This window comes from Opisthocomus hoazin, chromosome 1, assembly GCF_030867145.1.
Source record: "Opisthocomus hoazin isolate bOpiHoa1 chromosome 1, bOpiHoa1.hap1, whole genome shotgun sequence".
Classification (NCBI taxonomy): domain Eukaryota; kingdom Metazoa; phylum Chordata; class Aves; order Opisthocomiformes; family Opisthocomidae; genus Opisthocomus; species Opisthocomus hoazin.
Window position 1 is genome coordinate 102,871,638 of NC_134414.1, and position 24,063 is coordinate 102,895,700.

Below are 24,063 nucleotides of genomic sequence, written 5' to 3' on the forward strand. Positions count from 1 at the left end.
TTTGTTAGTACTCGGGTGTCAAACTGACCACACATAACCCGTGCACTGAAAGGCCAATATGCAACAAGGTATAACCCACTTGTAATTACAGATGCGGAGTCGCTCACATACCCTTCTCCGCACTAGGGCTGCCTGGTGCGCTGCTATCAGCAGAGCCACGCAGGCATCCCACAGATATCAGATGGTTCCTTAACATGGGCCACAAACACTGGGACTCACGAGGACACATCCAAGCAAACAGCCAAGGGGGTCACCCCCAGAACAGCCATGCTGTAATCAAGAGCACATGAGCCACAAAAACAGCTTCTTTCAGAGGAATTACAACCGCAACAAGACCTCCAGTGCCTGCCTGTACTATGAGGAGCTGGCAAAAGGGACAAGGGGAGCCCAGCAAGGACACCGCTGAGTCCTAGCCACTGCCAGCAGCAAGGCATCAGGGAAGCCGCAGGCTCAACTGACCTATAATAGCACATGAATCCACAGCACCAGTCTGCTTTTGAAGGGAATGCCCTATTGCTTCTGCGACTTGGATCACAGCATGATTTTGGTGTGCACAAGCCAGATTCCCTTTGGGTGAAACCAAATCAGAAGATCCACTCAGAGTGTCACTCTAAGCCCCGCTGGTGACACAAGCAACCAAAGCAACAGGCAGGCTGCACCTCTGCAAAGCTCTCCAGCATGTCCCAAGCTGCAGAAGACTTCAGTTGCCACGATTTTATGCAATACTTGGAATACCTCATGCTACACAAAAGGCGAAGTAGCACGCTTTGCACTTCTGTAAGTAACACACTTTTGAATTTGATGTTAACTACCAGCTCTAAATTCTTTGTGATCCACTCTGTTTTCAGCTGAGAACCCTGATGCCTCTGTGCCATTTCTCCTTCCTCAACGCCTGCCCTGCCTTCTGTTGCCTTCCTCACCATTGCTGAATGCCACCACAACTTTCAGCTTTATTTTGTATGGTAGTCCTTCCAAATATACTTCCCCATGGCAAAAAACACTCCCCTTCAAGCCCACAGAAGCACAGTGGCACCTGGAGCCACGTGGAACCACCGCCGCTCATCAAGTGATGCTGAAAGGGGGCCAAGGCCTCTCCAGTGGCAAGAGGAGGCTCATCATCCAAGGAGCAAGACTGCTCACTTGCAAGAGCAAGAGGACTGGTGATGGGTGTCACAAAGATCACATGCAGGTTGCCTTCTTAAAGGCCACAGAACATGCGGGCAACATGGCCGGCATACCCTTGCTACAGACGTCTTCAAAGAGATCTATGGCCCCTTCCTTCCTCAGCGCAGCGGCACAACCCAAAAGCACATGAGCCTAGGTGACCCCTTGATCCAGGTGGGCTGTTCTGTGGCATAGAGTAGATTCACAAGTTACTGATATGATGCCCTCAAAGGCCACCAGAAATTCGCAACTAGCTCCCCCCTCAGCGCAGGCCAGCAAAAAAAATACCCCAAGGGATCAACATTTTTGGGGGAGCTCTTCTCCTTACTTTTTGCTCTCTGCCTCTCCCTGTGCTACTCTGCCTTCCCCTACTGCACATCTGAGCAGGTCGCAGGACAGATACCTGCACTACCACACTGGCCACAGGAAAGAGGTAACTACCATGCGCAGTAGGATAATCCTATTCACAGCTCAACTTCACCTGCCCCTTACAGGAGGAGCAAAAAATGGGTCTATCAGCTTATACAGCCTTCCATCTCCTGCTGCTGCTCCCACTACGCTGCAGAAGTCTGTCTTTACAAACCTGGGGAAACTGGTCAGAGTCCTGCATTACATCCGTACAGCAAGGACCAAACAGCTGGGTTTTCTCTCCTCTGTAAGGTTCTGTGATGTAGAGGAGGCCTCAGAGGCAAAGATAGCCCTTATTCACCAGCCCCAGGCATCTTCTCCTGAAGTTTCTGCAGGCGGGGGAGCAATGTACGCAGTAGCAAGGCAACCCACTGAAGCATCTCTAGTCTGAGGGGTTGCTTAAGAGGGGAGGAGGAGAGAAGAGGGGAGGAGGAGAAGAGAGAGCCCTGAAAAGGTTTCGGTTCAGCGCAATGCCAGATGGGCAGAAAGCCTGGTAGGGTGGCAGCTCCTGCAAAATCCTTCGTCTCCATCCAGAGTCCCCACCTCATGCTCCCAGACACCAGCGGGTACAGCAGTGCAGGAGAGAGGGGAAGGCTGTCAGCCCCAGTGACAGCTGACACATCCCTCCCAATCCACATAGCTGCTACCTAAGTATTTAAGTTGGGCCAGGAAGACACAGTGTAACAACAGGCTCCACATAGCGATGGCTGACAAGACTTCCGTCATCACAGCTCTGGAAGAGGTCTCTGCCCTTCTAGTTAATGTTAATAAAAATAATCCTGGCCTCATCCCCCAAAGGCACACTTGGGATATGGGACACCTGTGTGTTTTGTTATATTCCTTGGCTGTCTTCATCCTAAAAACTCTAGGTACCACTGCCTTCCCTCACCAACCTCTTCCCTTGAGATGACAGCAGCTAATACATATCTTACCAAACCCACCTTCTCTCCCCACCCCGGCAAAGCAGAAAGACCCTGCCCCTCAAGCCCACTCCCCTTCCTCAGAGTGGCAAATCACTCTGCCGGATGAGGCTTCCTCCAAGCAACGTGACAGCAGTCACAGGCGCAAACCTGAATGTGAGAAAGCCCCAAAGGGTTGGATGCCCAGCAAAAAAGCCATCAAGACTAATCAAAAAGAGACAAAAAGGGGTGGTTGATTTTAGTGCCACTGAAAACAGAGTGCACACACGTGTGCATGCCCAGGCAAGCCAACATGGGGAGGGCAGGTTAAGCAGATCCAGAGTCCATTGGGAACTGGTCTTTTGGGTGTGCTCCTGGAGCAGCTGATGGTGAAAAACACCCATCTCCTCTGACATCAGAAATCTGACGAATCAAGAGGGGATCCAGGCAACAGATTGCATAGGTCACTCAAGTGAGCATGGAGAGAAATAAAGTTTGTTCCCACCAGAGGCTTACACAGACACTACTGACAGGGCAATGACATGCTAGCATCATCCCTGCGAAACAGGGAAGAGGACAATGACACTTCTCAGATCAACAGTCCAAAGAGCAGAGGTTAGTGGGACAGCTTTCCTTCAGAGAGCTCTGCAGCACACGCAGAGGGAGGACGGTCAGTCTAGGGAGTAGGGTAACTCAAATTCAAAGACCATTAAGTGTACAAAGCAAGTAAAACTGAAAATTGATCTCCTGGCCTGCTCCTACTGCACTGTGTATGTCGTCAGTGCAGACACGGCCAGCCACAACTCCCCTGCAAAGAGATTCGCTCCCCTGTAAAGAAGAATCCACAGAGAGCAGCTCCAACATCCCAGCCAGAGCCCAGCACCGGCGCTGCAGGGAAGAGACGACTGCTGCTAAAAAGCATCACGAGCATTACATGCCATACTGCAGTACAGTTCTGTTGCGTGGGTTTTTTGTTTATCTTCATAAACTTTTGCTTCAGGTATCTGATGGACAGGTGCCTTTCCAACCTTCCCTTCCGTACAATATGTACCTTTGCTACTGTGGTTATAATCACTACAACTACTAGAAAAAACAGGGATTAGCACGTTTATTTGAACAACTGATAAGGACAGAAAAGCATACTGTATAGTCCTTTGATTGCCAGTTTGAGCAATATCCTGAGTCTGAACATTCCACATGGGTGTATTTTCCCCCCTTCCTCCTCCAAACACAACATTCAAAAGCCCAGAGGTTATCAAACACAGAGCTAGTATTAACCAGCCTTCAGGATCCGAATCCCATGAGTTCAGGACAAATTGCTGTAGAATTCCATTTCTTCTTCAGTGGACTTTGTGCTGATTCACAAGCCACATAAAGAGCTTACGGCAAGAGTAGGAGTCCATTTCGGCACACACCCTGCCAGGCAATGCAGACACTGCTGCTTGAGGCACTACTCTACAGCTAGACTGATGCTGCTAAAAGAGAGGCCAGAAGGCCAGGCTTGGTCCTAAACAAGTCATGGGGTAAGCCAACAGCTAAGCAGGGTGGATGACAAAAGGGCCCCAGTCCTTAGGATCACTTTTGGACCTTTTTTACAGAATTGTCGTCTTGGGTCCCACAGCAGCCAGAGCACTCCAGCAAGTAACACTGAGTGCTTTGTTGATCAACCTACTACTTCCCAAACACGGCCCTTTCTGCCTCACCATGAACCATCACCAGCCTCCCACTACAGGCATGCACAGATGATGTCCACTGCCTGGACCCTTCCTGTCCTCCACGATTCTGGATGGGTATCTAGATCTCACATAAAGGAGATATCAAGGGATAGAGGGAATTTTTTCCTCAGATCCAGGCTCATCCTGATATGAGAAGATTGTAAGGGCTCTCCAAAACTGAGGGAGGTGAGGAGCAATATTTTAACTATGGGAGGAGGGACCGACCCAAATCTTTATCATTATTGCTAGAGACTGGAATAATTTTTCAGTAATTTCTTGTTCTATTTCTGTGCTTTCCCAGCTCCCGCTAGATGCGCATTCTGACCTATCCTCCCAACCAACAGCATTTATCAGCCACTGAAATCTGAGAGATACCTCCCACATTCACATTAACACCACCTAGATGTAAATCCTTGGTGGACCTCAGTGTTTGCTCCCCCAAGAGGGAAGAAACAGCTCCGTAACAAAAGGAAAAAATCTCTTTATCAGGCAGTTCGCTTCTCTTCTGGGGATTCAAGTAGCAGGCAAGAGGGAACAGCCAAATATAGGGGCAGAGATGAAAAGAATCAAAAAGGTCAATGTAGGGAATGGACTAAGCAGATCTGGCAGCCGCCTGCAAAAGGGGACAGAAATGGCTCCGGCGCCAAATGGGATAACAGGACCCTCAGAAACTCCAAGGATAAATCCTGACCAGAGCTGCACACTAATACCTTAGTACCGTCCATTCCTGTTCATGTTTGGACAATACTCTGAAGCCTGGGGAAACGACTAATTTGAGTACAGCTAATCGCTGGGCTGATGAATCAGCTCACCAGTGTGCATTCTCCTTAGGGAGAGGAGAGAGAATTGGCAGAGGACAGTGCTGCAGAAGATAGCAATATGAGGAAACAGCTGCTGAATTTGATGCAGGAGCAGCTCGTCATGTGGAAAATATTTTGGTGCAGTGTTCTTGGCCAAAATCATCATCCCCAGCCAAGCACATCCTACAGCACGTAAGGAACAAGCACATTCCCTTAGGGAATCCACAGGATTTCCAACTCCAAAATGCTGGAACAGCAAAACCCAAGGCTTTTGCTACTGTACATGCAAGTAACAGCAAGACAGAAAACATTCCCTATCCCATGGCAAAGACCAAGGGAAATCCATATCGATGCAGTCCTCTCAAGGATAGTACCAATCGTGCACCCAAAAGCAATGAGCTTTTTTTGTGACATATCTACATTTGTACTTCATGTAACCTCTACTAGTGTGAGGATAGATCTTACAGCAGCTTGAGGTTCACTGGCTTAAAGTCTGCACTGTTAATCTTATAAAAAAAATTACTGAGTGAAATTAAATGCAAAATGAACTTCAAGTGTTCTCTGTAAAATTATTTTATAAAAATCCTAAAAAGCCCTTGGACTAAAAGAGGAGTGCAAAGCCCCAGGTAGGGTCATTAGGCAGCCCCACGGACTTGCTGCAATTTGTGGAAGCAGTCTTGCCACCTCTTCAGTGTGTTGCAGAGGTTACTGCACCTCTTCTGCTGAATGAGGTTTCCACCTTTCCCGCTCCCCACACAGACAAGCTCAGGCACCTGAAACGCTGCCCTCAAGACTGCAGCACCAAGCCTTGCCATGAACGCTCACCCTATAACCTGCCAGCTGCCATCCACCTCAGAAAAAACAGTGCTTGGGAAATGCTGCAGGCAGGGGAATGGCAAGCAAGCCACTGCCCAGAGCAAGCATAGGAAAAATGTCTTTCTGCAGAAGTAGCTCTCTTCTCGTTGATGGAGATGCTAGAGTGAGTTTAAGGATCCTATCCTAAGTTAGCATATTTCCAAAAAGATTAAGGCCAGTTCTCTACCGACACACCACGAAGCCTGGTTGGGAAAGGGAAGGCTCAAAGCTAATGGCTTTGTCAGTGACCCCAAGACATTCTTGGAGCCACTGCTGCACTAATGCCCTTCAGCATACTGCCCAGCAGCTCTTTACATCAAAACCAGCGGCTGTACTGGGAAGCAAGGGACCGGGAGCAGCAATACCCAGCAGCTTCCCAGGCGGCAGTTTCCCAGGCTGCACGGAGAGCCAGGCAGAGGGGAGCTCCTGCATCCGCGTGCTCCTGAGCAGAGCTCCCCAGGACCAGCTCCAGCCCTGCCATGCTGAGCTTCAGCGCATGTCGGCCACGTCCTCGTCCTGCACAGCCATCTCTCCCGATCAGGCCATGCTGATTTCCATATGCAAACTCATCTCCAGGAGAGGCTGCTGCAGGTAAGGGCATGCATAAGCAGCAGCTCAGTTTCTTCCTCCACCCAGATCAGCCGAGCAGCCACAGCAGCTGAACAGCCTGAGCAACCACACATACGCGTGCTGCAGCGTAAATATTTTAATGATTCTCAGGACTGTGCCACCAAGCAATGGTTCCAACTTGCTGTCTGACAGCAACCCAGAAATGGAAAATGCAAAGGACAGAAGAATCACAGGAACCGGTATTTGAGCTCACACTTGCAAAAATCTGTCGTCCTTAGAAAAGCTTCCTACAGCACGCTGGAAAGCGAATCCCAGAGCACAGACAGGCCAAACAGCAGGTAAATGAAGAGCCCACAGCCTGCTAACTTTGCAAAACCAAACTGCCGTACAAGTGTCTTGATCTGAAGAGAGGTAGGTCAAAGCCATTGGGTGAACATGTTCTGGATTATTTCACTTTTACGACAAATTTCATGCAAATACATGCCTGCACAAGTATTTATGTAGAACAAGCCCTTATCTAAAATGTATTATCAGTACTTCATACGAAAACCTACCGCCACTATTAAAAATACCCTGCACAAGCTGAATTCTTTACTTGTCGCACAAGATAAAGCTCCCAGGTACTCTTGCCTGTAAAAGAAAGTTTGATTAATAAGCACTGTTCTCTGACTGGCTTTTTTCAGTTACAAAGATCTTATCAGCATCCTCCTGCCCCTCCAGCCAGGTCACAGATCAGTGACATTAGACCCACAGTAAAAGGTATGAGCCAGCTTCAGCTTCGACGGCCTTTATTTCCAAGCTGCCTTAATGGGACAGAGAAATCTCACGGAACAAAACCGCCTTTCACACTTTTGTTCAACAAATACTAGTTTACTGCCGGACTACTACAGTCTTCTCACCTGCAACATTTTCAATGACTGGTAATATCTCATTGACAGGACTGATATACTCTCCATGCAAAGGCAAAGAACCACGTAATGAAAAATTACAACTGCGAATGTACATATGCTCTAAGGGCTTTTCATGTAATACAATCTATTTCACCAAGCAATTTTACACTTTGAGGAACAAAAGTGGGTTTGTATTCCTATGCCAGACTGGCAGATCCTCTCCTTTCTTTGAAAAGTAAATAAAAGCTGCTCTCGATTCTGTCAGCACAGAGATAAGGATCTAACTTCAGCAAGAACTGCAAGTAACCCAACCTTTTAATTTTTCCTAATGCTTCACATGTGTCCCATCAGTGGCATACTAAAGTTTTGCTTATTTGTTCTTTTTCTGCACAGCAGAGAAGAGCTTTCAGTCTGTGTGAAAGATGATGCCTCGAGTGCTCCCCATGGGCCTCTTACTTATTGTTCACTGTAACTTCTTTCTGCCTGATGGCAACTGGAGACTCGTTCACCAGATTTCCATGATGACAGGTATCATAAGACAGAAGCAGATATCTTCTACTGCATCTCGAGACGCCTGCTCTGAAAGAGTTTTCTGTTGTTGTGCTCTGTTACTTGAATAAATGAGTGACCTTTCCAAGGCAAGCAACAGTTTTCCCCAGAACAGGCTTAGTCCGACTGTCAAATTGAAGGGTGGAAAAAAATACTTGCTCTCCTAAAATATCTTCCAGTCCTACCTTTGTGAATTGAGAAATCAACAGCCTCCAAGACTTATTTCAAGCCTTGCAAATCATAAGGCTTAAAGCAAATGGGGCCTTATTGTTGTAATACAAATAAAACTATTACACTCTGCCTATCTATCAAGATTTTAATACTACTGAGTCCTGTGCATGAGCCCTATTGTTTTTTTCACTGTTTTTCTTCCAGGTGACCAAAAGGACTGCTCTCCCCACAAAAGCTTTGACAGGCACCTGGAAAAGCAAAGAGGTAGCTTTTTTAAATTCTAAATACCGAGCCACTGAAAACAAAGGGAGGGCTCTACGTACACAGCTCTTTCCCAAGTCTGGTCAGCCTCGTGACTTGGGATCATCGCCTCCTCCAAAGCCCGAAGAGTAGGACCATATTAACAGTCTTCCAATATTTGCTCATTGGCTTTCAAAACAGTCAGTACCTCTGTACAAAGGGTATAAAAATTAGGTCCTTGGGAAATGGTGAAGAGGAAAATACGCACATCATCAGAAATTGGGACATTCCTTGAGCAAGGGGAAGCAGAGCAGGTAAAGGAAATTCCATAGGAGAGGCAGGAGAAGAAACAAGAACGAACAAAGATGTTGAAGATGCAGGGTGGTAGTCAGGAAGCATGAGGAGGAACAGGAGAAAGAAAGAGGGCCTTGCTGTAGCGAGGGGCTGATACAAACAGGAGATGGGGTTGTCATGCATCCATGTTGCCTTGTCCAGTTCTGCCTTTGGTAGTTCAAGGATTATGTTCACAGACTGAAAGGTGTGCATGGAAGAGCTTCACAAACATTTTCAACTACCAGAAAACAAGACTTCAGCAGGAGACTCCACAAGGTTTCAAGTTTAAATAGAAAAACAAAAAAACAACACACCCCAAAAAAGACACACACCACCGCAAACTTGACGACAGTCTAAGTCCCTGCATGGAAACAAGTTTTACAACACTAAGCTTCAGATGCTGGAACTAAAGCTTGGTAAACAAGAGCCATCAGCTTCTGGATGAAACTAAAAAAATTCAGGTCACAAGCCATGTACTTCAGCAAAGATCACCAGCCACTGGAACAACTTACTGAGGGCCAGGATAGTCTTCACGACTAACAGTTTTTTAAATCGAGTCTGGAAGTTTTTCTTGGAGGCAGGTTACAGTACAGATTTCTGAGACACAGGGTTAACCTTGGGATAATTCCTACCCCCTCTACCTTTGGCTTAGACCTGAGAAGCCAAGAGGTGGGTGTTGTGTCTGAAGGGGCTGGGGCAAGGAAAAAGGTGCAGGAAAAGAAAGCGAGAGAAAGTACAGAAAGAGATACAGAGGGAAACAAAGAAAGCATACCGATAATGAAGCAGAATGAGTAAAAGCAGCCTAAAAAGAGAAAGCAGAAGGATGTACATAATAATTTTATTTCTTTTACTTGAAGATGCATGGGAGGAAGAAAAGAAACGGAACAAGAGAAACCAATTCTTTGCAGGAGAAACGTGGTAGCTGATGCTCTTTTAAAGTTACTGTATTTCTTTGCTTGCTGCCTACATCAATAGAGTCGTTGTTTATTTACTTCATCGTTTCAAGCTCCGTGACAAGGTACAGCAGCGAAACTTTACCTGGACACCAGCTCTGTGGGGGATCAGATGTGTGCAGGTGTTGCAATCTATGCAAAAGGAAAGGAGACACCGGGACACCGGGTATCTGGGCTCTCTCTGTTGCCTTCTTCAAGCAACAACTACAGGATCAAATAACAATAACTGTATTAAAACTGTTTGCCACATAATGGTGTAAATATCTGAACTTTATATTCAGGGTAGCTACAGCAGCCAACAATATAGGATGGATCAAAATGTACTGACCAATTCATTAGCCACTGATGCTTTAAAGCAGGCTGGTTTGCCTTGCTTACAGCTCTATCAACGAAAGTCATCAGCCCCTTTGGACACAGCAAGAAAGTTTATTTAGGGCAGCAAAGCACGCTTCCCTCACCTCTGCTAGGCATGGGACAGGAACTTGCTGGGGGATGCAGACAGAGGGATCAGTTCCCTCATCAGATCCGAGTTTATTCCTATCATTGCTCTAAAAATCACATCCAGCAAACCACACACAAACAGAAACTTCTAAGCGGATAAACACTGCATAAAAGCTTACACTTTCTGCAACTGAGTACTATCAGTAGACAAAAGAAGGCAGAACATACACACAGCATCATACATGTACACAAAAAGTCACAGGCAAAACTCCAGCTCAGGGAAAATCAGCCTCCTAAAAGTCTTTGGGAAGTAAGAACATGGGGTTTTGGTACATCCCCTTTTGCTTCCACCTACATTTATGTTTCATCCACACAGCTTGTTCCACTTGAGACTTAAAAAACACAATACAAAAAAGACAGAAAAACCCAACAACCACAAACATTCAATGGCATGTTTCACCACCACCACCAATCCCGAACAGTCTCTTTATGACTCCTGAAATACTACTCTGGATCAGCTCAGTGATCCCCATACTGCATGAAGTGGTCCCAAGCAGGGTTCACTCTGGAGGTATCAGCAGGAGAGGCAGAAAAAAACCTTGCTAATGTCTAGATGTACTAGAATGACTCAAGGAAATGGGAGTATCATTGAATGACAGAATGCTTTGGGTTGGAAAGGGCCTTTAGAGGCCATCTAGCCCCCCCCCCGCAGTGAGCAGGGACATCTTCAACCAGACCAGGTTGCTCAGAGCCCCATCCAACCTGGCCTGGAATGTTTCCAGGGATGGGGCCTCCACCACCTCTCTGGGCAACCTGTTCCAGTGTTTCACCACCCTCACTGTAAAAAATTTCTTCCTTATATCTAGTCTAAGTCTACCCTCTCTTAGTGTAAAGCCATTGCTCCTTGTCCTATCAAAATAGCTCTTCCCAAACACTAAAGACAGCTAGCAGTTTACTCACTTCCCATGCAGCAAGGCTTTCGAGTGTTAAACAGCACAGTCATAAAGAGATCTATTCCTTTTCACATGCGCGCTTCCCCCTGCTTCCAGTCACTCTGATCCTGGGAGCTCCATTACTTGTGTTAAAAACAGCATTCCTTTTTAATCTACCTACTGCTTTTCAGATTAATTTCACAGCAAAATCAAAGAAAAAAAGATAATACAACATTTGACTGTAAGAAAGTAACATCGTCCAAATAAGCCAGGATTTTGTACAGAAAAAGAAAATAATAACATTAATTTTTAAGCACAAAAAAGGGCAAAGGAAAAAGAAATGGAACAGTCAAATACTGAGGAACTAGGCTTTTCTTAATTTCAATGTGATGGATCTGGGTGCTGCAGTAAGACTGCCTTCAAATTCCATGAAAGAGAATCATGGCATCTACATATCAGGCGCCTGTTTTCCCACCTCGTTGTCAGCCTTCAGCCTATGGGTTAGGTTTTCTCCCATTCTCATTTCCCAGGTGCCACAATAGGCTAAAATGGAACAGTAGAGCCACTTCCTACCCTCCTAAGAAACTAGAATATTTTAAAAATTTAAAGAAAAAAAAAAGTGAGATGTCTCTCTACATCCATCAGTTCATTTATTCCCACATACAATGGGAGGCAAAAACCGTCTCCTTCTTATCCTCACAAGAAACAGAAATTCACAGGTAAAGGCAGCATTTCCTAAGTGGACAAAAGATTTAAAGCAGGATTGCTGTTTCAGGAATATGGAACCCATAAAACAGCAAAACAGTATGAATAATTAAAGGTTAAAATATTTATTGGCACATGGAAGATACAATTCTATGTCGACAGAGCATCCTAAGTACAGTGCCTTCAGCGGTAAGTGGGTTCAGACCTCACACAAGCCTCAGAGGAGACACCTGCGGGCGTTACAGCTTTTCTTTTGCGAGTCCCCCACTTTGCCTTGCCCCCCAGCACAACCATCACCTTAAAATACCAAACCCCCAACCCACTTTCAGCAAACTGAGCAGTACAGCTGCCCCGCTCGCGCTGGACACAGGCGATGCTGCAGCCCCCAGACCCGCGACTCCGGAGCAGGCAGACTCGGGCCCCCGGAGAGGTCCCCAGGAAGCGCTGCCGGCTGGCCCACCACTGGGACGGGGCTGCTGCTGCTCCAGGAGCTGGGGAGCCACGGTCGCCCAGCCGGCCCAGGGCCTCCAGCCGCAGGCAGCCAGAGCAGCCCCCCTCCCGACTTCACCTACGCCTGCACCTTGCACGGCTCACAAGGCGTAACCCCTTGCCCAAGGGATGGCCGGCTCCGCGATCACCGGGTCTCCTTCATCCTGGGTGCTGTTGCAGACGAAGCACCCCACGGCATCACCAGCACAACTGACAGCTGGCCAGATGCTCGCACGTTTGCACACCCTGCTTACCGCCAGATGCGCCCAGCCGCAGGCGCCGCTCGTATGGCAAAAGATTAGGAAGGCAACTGCTAAATTGGCAGGCGCCAGCCCGTGCTGGTGGGGAGCACGTCCGGAGAGGGACAGCAAGTATTTACCAACCCTTGTGTGTGCACTACACCACCCGTAGCCTTCAAAGCTCCAGCCGCAATCTCATGTTGCTTAAAATATAAATACAATTTGGAAAAACCACATAATCAGGGTAAAGGGCACGGGCAAAACAAACATACAAATGCCCTCTGGATCGCCAAGGCCAACCCTGGCACCACTCATGCACAGGCAGATGAATTTGAGAAATATTGTCACAGACTTCAGCAAGTTTCACGGACCAGCGTCAAGTCAGTATGGGCAGATCTCTCTTTTTGAGTGCTTCTTACGGTCAGAAGGAACAGTTATGATTTCTCCAGGTGCCACACTTGGCTTTTCAACCCAGTGTCCTGCCCCACACCCGGCCCCGACCACCATGCTGCAGGCTCCACTGCCGCCTCCTACTCAAGCTGCATCCAGCCCCTGGAAACACGCTCTGCCGCACGGCCAGCAGTGATTACAATCCTCAGACACACTTTGAACTATTTGGAAAGCAGAATTATAGTATTATTTACCCATTTCATTAGAATGTTTTGCTGTCATAAGTAAGACTTTATTTTTCAGTTTACATACTGGCGATTAGAATGCATTTTGATCCATACACAAGTGCTTGCTGATTTTTAGACAAACAGTAAAAATACACACACAGCACCTTCTTCTGAAATCAGACACATTAACTACAACTGCAACCTGCATTTGATGCACTTCAAAGGAAAGGATGTTTGCTTTTCAGCAGTGCAATAACCTGGACTAAATATCATTTGAAGTGCTGGTTACCACAGAGATGGCATGAGTTACTGACCTGAGGGGAAGGTTTCCAATTATTTATTTCTAGGCTTAAAGCTCTCCCTATTGTTTGATTCTTAAAACCAGCCAACTTAGATATGGAAAAAACTAAGAGAAAAGAAATACATACTTAAAAGAAACCCCTTCTCTCCTTTCACTGTATGCCTTCCCTCCTGGAAAGGTACTTAAAACATTAAATGCTTCCTCAAAATAATAAACAACTGAGTCTATGTAGACCATTTATATGCACCTACATGCAAGGAGTTTTAATAAAAACTCAATGCTTAGTGATCAAGTAACTTGCACCGCCTTCATTTCAGATAGGCATTCGGACACCAACATCAACAACGTTCAGAGATTCATGAATCTTTACTTGGATTTGCACCACTGATGTGACTGCTTTTCAGAGGCTGCACTTTATTTCAATATCCACACAGATCATTCTTTCCACAGCTCAAGATGGTTGTCATATTTTCTATTCTAAGCTGGTTTTGCAACTATGGCCCCTTTATCAGAGTCCAAAATACTCTTTATGAATGATGATAATAATAATAAAGCAGCTTCATTCAGGACACATGGGAATCTTGAAATTAACAGAATTTAAACATATACTTGAATGTTCTGGTGTATAACAGAGGATTGGAAAGCACAGAGATGCAAGTACTTTTTGCTAGAGAATGACTTTGCTTTTCACATGACAAATACTCTTCCAAAGCTGGAAACCTCTGGAGATGCTTTCTTTTGTTTCTTTAGAACATTGCAGTTATTACAAAGCTATCACATAGTATTCCAATTTATCTGTTTTGGAGTACTGTGCTAAAGGACAGCGGGAAACTGGGGGTAGGTGGGGGGGAATCTCGCCATACCAATCCATTCACTACCTTACTCATTTTGCGTTCATCACAGCAGAGGCACGCTATTTCATTAAAATGGGTATGACACCGTGGTCCAGGAATAGGGAAGAAAGCAAACAATCAGACACTACTTTGCTCAGCAGCCTAGAAACTATGCGATGCATAACAGAAATCTTGATCCTGCCAACAATGAAAATATTAAGGTTTACAGCACTTGAAGTCCCACAAGTGTCTATCTTTGAAGATACACTATTCACACTGTTACGCGCCTGCACTTTTGCAGTGTTACATCCATGGAACATTATTATAGATTACTCTGAGATCTTCAATGCATTTTTAAAGAGTCTCACAGCAATGAAATCATATCTTCATCAGAGTCAAATAATCTCAAGCTGAATCCAAACACTGACGTATGGGTGTATTTACTTCTTGGCACTTAAAAGGTTTTGGCTTTAAACACACAGAGAAACACTAAGGCAAGGAGGTGAAAAGACAATTGGGGTTCGAGGAAAGGTCTATCAGTTATGAAGATTTCTAGGTTAACAGGCAGAAAAAAGTTGTTCCTTGAAATTCTTACCAACACTTTGGAAGAGATCTAGGTTTCTAAACACAGGTGCCAAGAATCATTTTTAGATGTTTCCAAGACACAGCCACAACATCCAATTGGGACTGGTAGATGTGACACCACACCACTGGGAAATCTGCACCCTTTCAGAGTGGTGGCTCCAGGTCAGGAGCAATACCTAGTGTACTTAAAGTGACATTAGGTGTGCAGATACCTGAGTCGCCCCCCTAGTCTCTACAGCATCTAAATAAAGCAGGGAAGATTACAACTAGATTTGGAATCAGCCTGGTCCCTCCATCCTAACCCCTTCCAGCCAGTTCATTTGGTTGACAGCCACATGATTTCAGTGTGCAGAAAAGAAAGCTGCTTTCTCAGCGCAAACATTTGGAATAGTTTGCATGGTATCAGTCCAACAAGTAACTGAAGAAACTTTTGAGAATAGTGACTACGAGAGAGAGGGGACCTTATAAATGCTTATAAATATCTCAAGGGTGGGTGTCAGGAGGAGGGGGCCAGACTCTTTTCAGTGGTGCCCAGCGACAGGACAAGGGGCAACAGGCACAAACTGAAGCAGAGGAAGTTCCAGCTGAACACGAGGAAGAACTTCTTCCCTCTGAGGGTGACGGAGCACTGGAACAGGCTGCCCAGGGAGGTGGTGGAGTCCCCTTCCCTGGAGATATTCAAGACCCACCTGGACAAGGTCCTGTGCAGCCTGCTGTAGGTGCCTCTGCTTCAGCAGAGGGGTTGGACTAGGTGACCCACAGAGGTCCCTTCCAAACCCTACCATTCTGTGAGTCTGTGAGAGCAAGAGTGCACACTAAAAACTGAGCTGCACAGGAGGCAACCAGAAGATAGCAGCGTGAAAGCACTAGGCTTTCAAAACACGCCAAGTGACTTACAACACTATTTCCCACTATCGCTTTATGAGTGATCGTGATGGTTTCTCTTTTTATTAAGGAAAGAGCAAAATTGGGCTCAAATATGGAAAAGTATTCATTATAAAGTCAAAACCCTGTTTTTTTAGGTATTAGAGACATTAACTGTGGACATTAATGACCTGATACATACACTTTGAGACAGTGTTTTCTACTTGCACAGAGCTGCTACCTTGTTCCCCAAGGCCACTGTGATTACTGATGGCAACTGGCATGACACCATGAATAAAGGTGACATTAGCGTGGCTTCAGACTCCAAGTACTCCACCTTATCTTACCCAAGTGTTTTATTAAGTTTAGTCTGCTCACTGGCAGGATTTCAAATTTCAAATTCATGCTAGGAATGAAATAGGTCCAAACAAGGCACAGCCACAGCTGATCTACAGAAAAAATACTAAGCCAAAAGGAAATGGTTTTGTTCCCCTTTGGGCTTTATTGCTTTCACCAAAGCATTTCTGTTAGACAGTCAAAAGTACATTCAACTCAAAACAGAAATCAGTGTTCAAGAATCTGAAACGAAACCTTGTTGGGAAAGCCACGCATTGCCAACAGGAAAGACCACTCGTAGAAACTAGTTTGAACACTTCAGTTCTTCCAACTTCTATTGTGAGCAATGCCCAGCAACCAAAACATACCCATAAATAACAAATCAGCCTTGGCTGAAGTTTGATTACATTCTTCTTCCCAAAATAACCTCTCATCAAACAACTGAAAAGGCTGCAGTCAAGAGCTGGCCAATATAAGCAGGGTCTTTCGCAAGCTTACACAGGTCCCTCCACAAGCAGAATTTATCACTTCTATAGCAAGAACCGCAAAGCTGTCTCTGCTAAGTTAACATCTGAACAAGTCTTAAGATAGGTTCTCTACAAATTAGGATTGAAACCAGACGTGAAGCAGGAAACTAGGGCTCCCAAGAAAAAGAAGAGCTATTGCCATCCTAAAATATGTGCAGCAGCTCTTAAACGCCTGTGAGAGCCGTCCAGCGAGCGGTTCCGAGCCTCTGGCCCTCTGACAAAGCAGCAGAAAGTGCCTCTGTGGGGTACAGGGGGGAGGAAGCAGCAGAAACAGCCCCATGAGGTCATGGTGGAAGAAATGAAGAAATCTGACAAACAGCAAATTCAAGATGTGAAAGACAGATCCTGGGAAGCAGCAAGCGAGGCGAGGAGAGATGGGCTGTAGGAATCCGGAGCGAGGCAGGCAACGGGGAGTCCCAGAAAGTGACGGGTTGAACAGATGAACCTGCACAGCCCCGCCAGTATCTCCCCCCACACCCTCCTCTATTTCAACCCAGACGCTTCCTGCTGGCTTAGTTCATAGCTGAACTAATGGCAGCATCGACCCAAACAGGGACCTGTTACGTTCAGGTCTGCTGGCTACCTACACGATGGACTCAGGGGAGAAGAACCACAGCCCCACCCAAGGCAAACACGCTTACATAAACGTAAATCCAAGCAAACCCACAAATAGTTAAAGGCCATTTTCACTCCCTTCATGCTCCTTCCCTTTCCTCTCCCTTCCCCACATACATCTAGTATAGAAGAATAATGGTTAGAGGTACAATACAGAAAACCTGATCTAATTACACTGGAAGTACAAAAATGAAATACACAAAGATAAAGCGTTGCTAATACAATTACTTCATCTATCACGCAACGCAGCATTAAACTTCCCTGCTCGTTACTGTAATTTGGCAACTGAATCAAATGCTTAAAAAAAGAGCCCTGACAAAACCCACAGTAAGTGGGATGAAATGAGGAAGTGCAGGAGGAGGTGCACAAGAGAAAATTACACCAAGAGATCAAGATAAGTTGGAGATGTGCAATCACCCATCTGAGAAGATCCACCCTCTTCTAGAGAAGATCTGCAAGGCAAAGTTTCAAGCAAAAAAAAAAGAAAATAAACTTGGGGAAAAAAATCCCCACTTTGTATCCAAGCTGTATGTGCTTAGCACCGCTAGAACTTGTTAAACACAGCTGCCAGCAGACAGACCCCTCTGCAGAGAGGACCCATACCAGTGCAGTGGGTTTTTAATTTGTCTAACAATTATTCTCAGGTTTAGAGGCACATAGCTAATGAGGACTCGCTGGCTAGCCAGAGCAATTGTGTATTGCAAAGTGCAGGTACTGGCTTTCTGCTGTTCATATCCTCTCTTGTAGGTGTAATTATAGAATCATAGAATCATTCAGGTTGGAGAAGACCTTCAAGATCATCAAGTCCAACCATTAACCTAACACTGTCAATTCCACCACTAAACCGTGTCCCTAAGCTCTGCATCTATATGTCTTTTAAACACCTCCAGGGATGGTGCCTCAACCACCTCCCTGGGTAGCCTATTCCAATGTCTGACCCCTCCTTCAGTAAAGAAATTTTTCCTAATATCCAATCTAAACCTTTCCTGATGCAACTTGAGGCCATTGCCTCTCGTCCTATCGCTAGTTACCTGGGAGAAGAGACCAACACCTGCCTCACTACAACCTCATTTCAGGCAGTTGTAGAGAGCGATAAGGTCCCCCCTCAGCCTCCTCTTCTCCAGACTAAACAGCCCCAGCTCCCTCAGATGCTCCTTGTAAGACTTGTTCTCCAGACCCCTCACCAGCTTTGATGCCCTTCTCTGGACATGCTCCAGCACCTCAATGACCTTCTTGTAGCGAGGGGCCCAAAACAACACCATACCCCAGGTGCGGCCTCAGCAGTGCCGAGTACAGGGGCACGATCACCTCCCTACTCCTGCTGGCCACACTATTCCTGATACCAGCCAGGATGCTGTTGGCCTTCTTGGCCACCTGGGCACACTGCTGGTTCATGTTCAGCCGGCTGTCAACCAACACCCCAAGGTCCTTTTCCACTGGACAGCTTTCCAGCCACTCTTCCCCAAGCCTGTAGCGTCGCATGGGGTTATTGTGACCCAAGGGCAGGACCTGGCACTTGGCCTTATTGAACCTCATACAACTGGCCTTGGCCCATCGATCCAGCCTGACCAGGTCCTTCTGCAGAGCCTTCCTATCCTTGAGCAGATCAACGCTCCCACCCAACTTGGTGTCATCTACAAACTTACTGGAGGAGCACGTGATCCCCTCATCCAGATTGTTGATAAAGATGTTAAACAGATCCCACCAGATCTGTGAACTCCAAATACAACGTTATCTACAAAAGACACGGTCTTCCAAGATGTGGGGTCCATTTACCAAATAATAACATCCAAAATGCTTCCAACGTACAGAATCCCATGTTAACATTGTTTTGAATTAAGGCAGAAACACCGCAAGGTTCCCCTCTCCTAAGAGCATATGGCATTTTAAAACACAGCGCATTACAAATTCCCCCAACAGCTATTGAGTCATTCAATAAAGGCTCAATTTATCTTGGTTCTGTCTCTCCTACCTAGGCACACGCTCCACAGTCAGCAACAGGAAGACTGAAGTTCCTCATGATCATAAGGAGGCAAGCTGTGTCTCATTTATATTAAAGATAGACACAGTGTTGATGAATTTTCAGACGCAGTCAGTGACAGCTCAGCACTGCTGAGCTTAGGCGTTGGCCATTGCTGGGGAGAGAAATCGAAGAACAAGAAGTTCCTTGTGCAGAGCATCCTAGACCGCCTGTGTTTTACCAACATGCAAAGACCATATGTCCTGCCAAACAATTTTAGACATGACACGCATAAAAGAAGGCATTTCAGGAAAGTGGATGGTATTTTTTTCTGTTCATACAGAGTGACAGACCACAACAGTCCATAAATTTTCTGGTACTTCATCTCTACTACCTGCTAGCGAAGCATTCGCCAGTGCAGGCAGCCAGGAACTTGACTCAGATTTTAATTCATTGCTTATCATTCTGCAAAACTACTCCGGCACCCACCAGCTTCGTGCAGTGGCTGTAATACCAAAAAGGCGAGCAGTGCTCTGTTGTAGAGAGAACCAGCGCTTGCATTTAAATTGTGCAGGCGCATACCGGCTAGCTTCTCAATGAGGTTTACCCAGCCTTTCAGCTTTTGTTTAGTGCGCTCCACACACTGCTGGTAGTTACCACTTCTGGCCAAAGCGACTCTAAGGTACTTTGGCTGGTCATCAGGAATTAATTCTGTGCCACAGAAACTCACTGAGAGACGAATGGCTGAAAAACAGCAAATGAAAGGAAACGAGCAGCAGTCTTTGCAGTAGCTGGGTTCAAGCTCCAGTTTTGAGGCTGATCTGCAAAGTCAACATCCTCAAGGCTTTGCTCCACCTTCTGCATGGACCAAATGTGGGCTGCAGGTGAATTGTTTCTACATACTTAAAGTGGAAGATATGAAGCAGCCACTAATGAAATGGACCGCTTGTCAGAAAAGCTAAAATACCAATACCCTTCCCGCGGCCATTCAGTCTGATGCACAGATTGATCAGCATTGCCCTGTGCTGGAATTCGCAGCTGGAATTCTGCTCTCCTAGAGCAGAGCAGGCTTGCAGGATGAGTCTCTACCAAAATAAAATTACAGTGTGCGCAGCTGAGGGATATTTCAAGAGGTCACCTAACCCAGCTGTCCCCAACCTTTGACAGCTAAGCTTCTCCATCACCTTCAACTTTTCTTCATCACAAACACTGATTTCTTGCCCCCAGCCCCCTCCCATCCATTTTTTGCATGGCAAGAACGTATGTGCTTTGGGTCCTCCCTGACCCTCGCCCACATCTCGTAAGGGTGCATTTCCCAGCAGGGACCCAGCACTCCAGTCCCCAGTGTAGAAGCACCAAACCCCAACCCTTCCCACAGGCATCTGCCAGGATCTTTTCTTTTTGAGTTCTTTCCAGCAACAGAGATTTCACAACTCCCATTTGGCAACGGAAAGCTTTTTCCAAAGCTTTCCAGCTCTCCCTTCTGCATTTAAATTTACAACTTCTCATCCTCTCTATGGTGGGCATGGAGAGCAGTTTACTCCCTTCTGCTCTGCAGTCGGCTTTCAGGTGTTCTCTAACATAGAACAACCTTCATTCTGCAAACCTTCCTTTTGGTACTGTTTTCTAGACACCCCTGTGAATCTTTTCACTCAGTTTTTCTTACAGCTCTGTCAGCGGCTGTTTCTTAAAAGGTGATGTCTTCAGTTGCATGCCATAGTCCAGCTCATGCTGAGTAAAACCATTTTGCAGGAGCATGTATGCATCCTCACCTAGTCTGCTTGTTTTTATCTTGTGGGGTCAGAGAGAAGGGGAGGATTTGGGTTGGTTTCTTTTTTCACAGTCACCTAAGACTGACTCACATTCAAGTTTGCAAACTACAAGTAGAAGCACCAAGTTTTTTGCTATTACCAAAATAGGTATTTCGTAAGAATACAGGCAAGCCTCAGGCTTTCTCTCCCCTTAGATGTTCTGCCAACCTAGCTGTGTTAATGAACAGCATTAAAGAAGAGACTCCAGCGTAAGCATACAGGCACGAACGAATGCAGGCAACGATATCACCAAAAATTGAGGCTGTTGTTGTTGATCTGACTCAGAGAGGGATTAAGAGTACCAGCAAATGGACTCCTCCCTTCCAAACTAAATTGCAAACTGACCAGAAAAGATGCTGCCAACCTTTTTTCAGTGTTGATATTCCTGTTACACTGAGCAGAAGCAAGAAGCCAGCTAGATAGGAAGTAAGCTGCCAGTTTCAGCTGCCCTGTGACAAAATGCTCCCGCTCGGGAGTACTCCATTATTCTTCTGCTCCCCACGCTGGATCAGGCAGAAACTTGAACACACAAGAACATGGCTCCGTTCCCTCTTCAGGCATCCAGATCTCAGCAAAGTTAATGCCAATCGACAGGAAAAGGACAGGCCTGCTGGAGGAGCGGGGCAGGGGGGGAATGAAAGCTGCAAATTGGTTATTTTAGGTCATCCAGCAAAACCAAAGCATCTGCGTAATGCTGTGAGGTTCATATTTAGAACTGAATTCACGAGGTTCGGAAAGGGAGCTTCAAATGCCACAGTATGCTTCAGACCATTCTTCAAGCTTTTTGGCCTGAACTTGTCACTGTAAAAGCCAGCAATTTTTTCACCAAGCCCACCCTTCCCACATGCCTCCTTGTCACAGCAGTGATACAGTAGACATTTCTCTCCAAACAAATAAAAGCCACTTTTTTGTGAAGTGAGGGTCAAGAGGATAAGGGCACCATACTTTTAAAAAGGACATTAAAAAATGATTATGCTAAACCACATATCAGCACAAATTAAAGAGAGACAGTAAAATGCCCACTTTCAACTTGCTTAAATATTCAATTAAAAAACCTATCTAGGCAAAGTTTTATTAAAATAAATCAACTAACAAAATGCTTGTTAAACCAATCTGAAACCCACATTCTTTTTGGATGTTCCTTCACTGAAAAATGTCTTCATTCTGCCATTATAAACTCAATCATGTCCTCAATGGATGCGCCTTCCTTCGCAGCAGCAGCAGCAGGCGTGAAGAGCAACCAGTGCTAATTTCAAATGCAACACCACATGCAGCAGATCTTCTGCCCGTTTCACTCATACAAAGCCACATCCTCTGCCTTTCTCAGGCCCAGCAAGTGAAATTATCCAGAGGAGGGCCACAAAAATGATCAGGGGTATAGAGCACCTCTCCTGTGAGGAAAGGCTGAGAGAGCTGGGGCTGTTCAGCCTGGAGAAGTGAAGGCTGTGGAGAGACCTTAGAGCAGCCTGCCAGTACCTGAAGGGGCCTACAAGAAAGCTGGAGAGGGACTTTTTACAAGGGCAGGTAGTGATACATCAAGGGGTGATGGCTTTAGACTGAAAGAGGGTAGATTTAGATTACATATAAGGAAGAAATTCTTTCCTATGGGGGTGCTGAAGCACTTGCACAGGTTGCCCAGAGGAGCTGTGGCTGCTGCCTCCCTGGCAGTGTTCAAGGCCAGGTTGGACAGAGGTCTGAACAACCTGGTCTAGTGGAAGGTGTCCCTGCTCATGGCAGGGGGGTTGGAACCAGATGATTTTTAAGGTCCCTTCCAATCCGAACTGTTCTATGATTCTATGATAACCCTTCCTGGTAGTTCATAGCTTCCTTTCGGATCTATCAAGATAGCTTTTGCACTGGTGTTGGAAGAAATAGTGCAGATGGACGTAAAGTACTGCATTTCCACCCGTAATGCCTTGAACGAAACCAGAAGTTCAGCCTTCAAACCAGTCCTACCATATGGGTGCTTGACAAACGCTGAGATCACCGCATTTGTAGAAAATGTTTAGGACATAAAAACAATGCCAGGAAAAAAAAACTATGCAAGAGAAAAAGATAGAAAAGGATATACCACTTTCTTCCGGTGTATGGAAAGGTACAGGCATGTTACCTGAATGAAGTAAGGCTCACAGTGGGTTGCATACAGCAGGCCCTGTTATTTCCAGGATGATGCACACTGTCTATCTGGATTTTACTGTGAAATATAACCAAGATGACGCGGTGAATGCCAGTTCATCAGGTAAACAGCAAAACAAGGAAACTTGGTTTTTTTCCCTGTACAGCTAATGATACCTTTGGATCCTGGAAAGCTACAAAGCCTGCCGTCCCGTTTTTGGCTGGGACAGAGTTAACGTTCCTCCCAGCAGCTGCTGTGTTTTGGATTTAGTAGGAGAAGACTATTGATAACACTGATGTTTTTAGGTGTTGGTATGAAATCAAGGACTTGTTTCCAGTCTCCCACATTCAGCTGAGAAGCAGGCGTGCAGGAGCTGGAAGGGAGCAGAGCCAGGCAGCCAGCCCAAGCTGGCCAGTGGAAATGTTCCATACCATGGATGCCATGCTCAGTTTAGGAATGGGGGTAGGCCCAGGCGGGGGGGTAGGAACCTTGCTCGTTCTCATTTCCGTGAGTTCAAACCCTCTTGTCCCAGAGCTGGAACTTTTTTGGGAAATTCAGGATTTCAGGGTTCTGCGATGACTGCTTGGGGACTGGCTGTAAACCGTTTGTCAGGTGGTGAGAAAAATTGTATTGTATATAGTTTGTTTTGCCTATTCATTATTATCATTGTTATTATCATAATTATTATTATTAGTAGTATTTACTTTGTTGTGGTATTAAACTGTCTTTATCTCAACCTCCAAGTTTCCCCTTCTGTCCATTTCTCCTCCCCATCCTGCTGGGGGGAACAGGAGGGATGAGCGAGAGGCTGTCTAGTGCTTAGGTGCCAGCTGCTGGGTTAAACCATGACACCTCCTTTCCAAGCTACTACATAAAATTCCCTTTAATATCACACTGCTTGGTTCAGCTCTCTTTCTCCACCACGATACTGCTACCGAAAAGCCAATACACTACTCCAGCAGTGTACTGGAGTATACCATAAAAAACCTATAGCACACAGACTAAAATGAAACTTTTCAGCCAGTAAAGCTTATTTCCTTACTGGTCAGTTGCTAATGAAAGCTTATAAATTAAAAAAAGAAAAGTACCATCAAAAGGGCTTTGGCATAGGCACAGCTGCACCCAGGAGAGCTTGCTAGCAGTAT

The 24,063-nt window shown here is 45.9% G+C and overlaps 1 protein-coding gene across 5 annotated transcripts in view; it reads right to left on the reverse strand.

Moving 5' to 3' along the window:
• The window catches only part of AGPAT3 (1-acylglycerol-3-phosphate O-acyltransferase 3), a 102,074-nt gene that overhangs the window by 69,687 nt on the left and 8,324 nt on the right, over window positions 1-24,063 (reverse strand). The window contains exon 2 of one of the 5 annotated variants that reach the window (XM_075431175.1): window positions 6,962-7,041. The exons of the other annotated variants lie outside the window; for them this stretch is intronic. The gene's annotated coding sequence lies outside the window, so the exon portion shown is untranslated. The remainder of the gene's footprint in view (window positions 1-6,961; window positions 7,042-24,063) is intronic. 5 annotated transcript variants of the gene reach the window in all.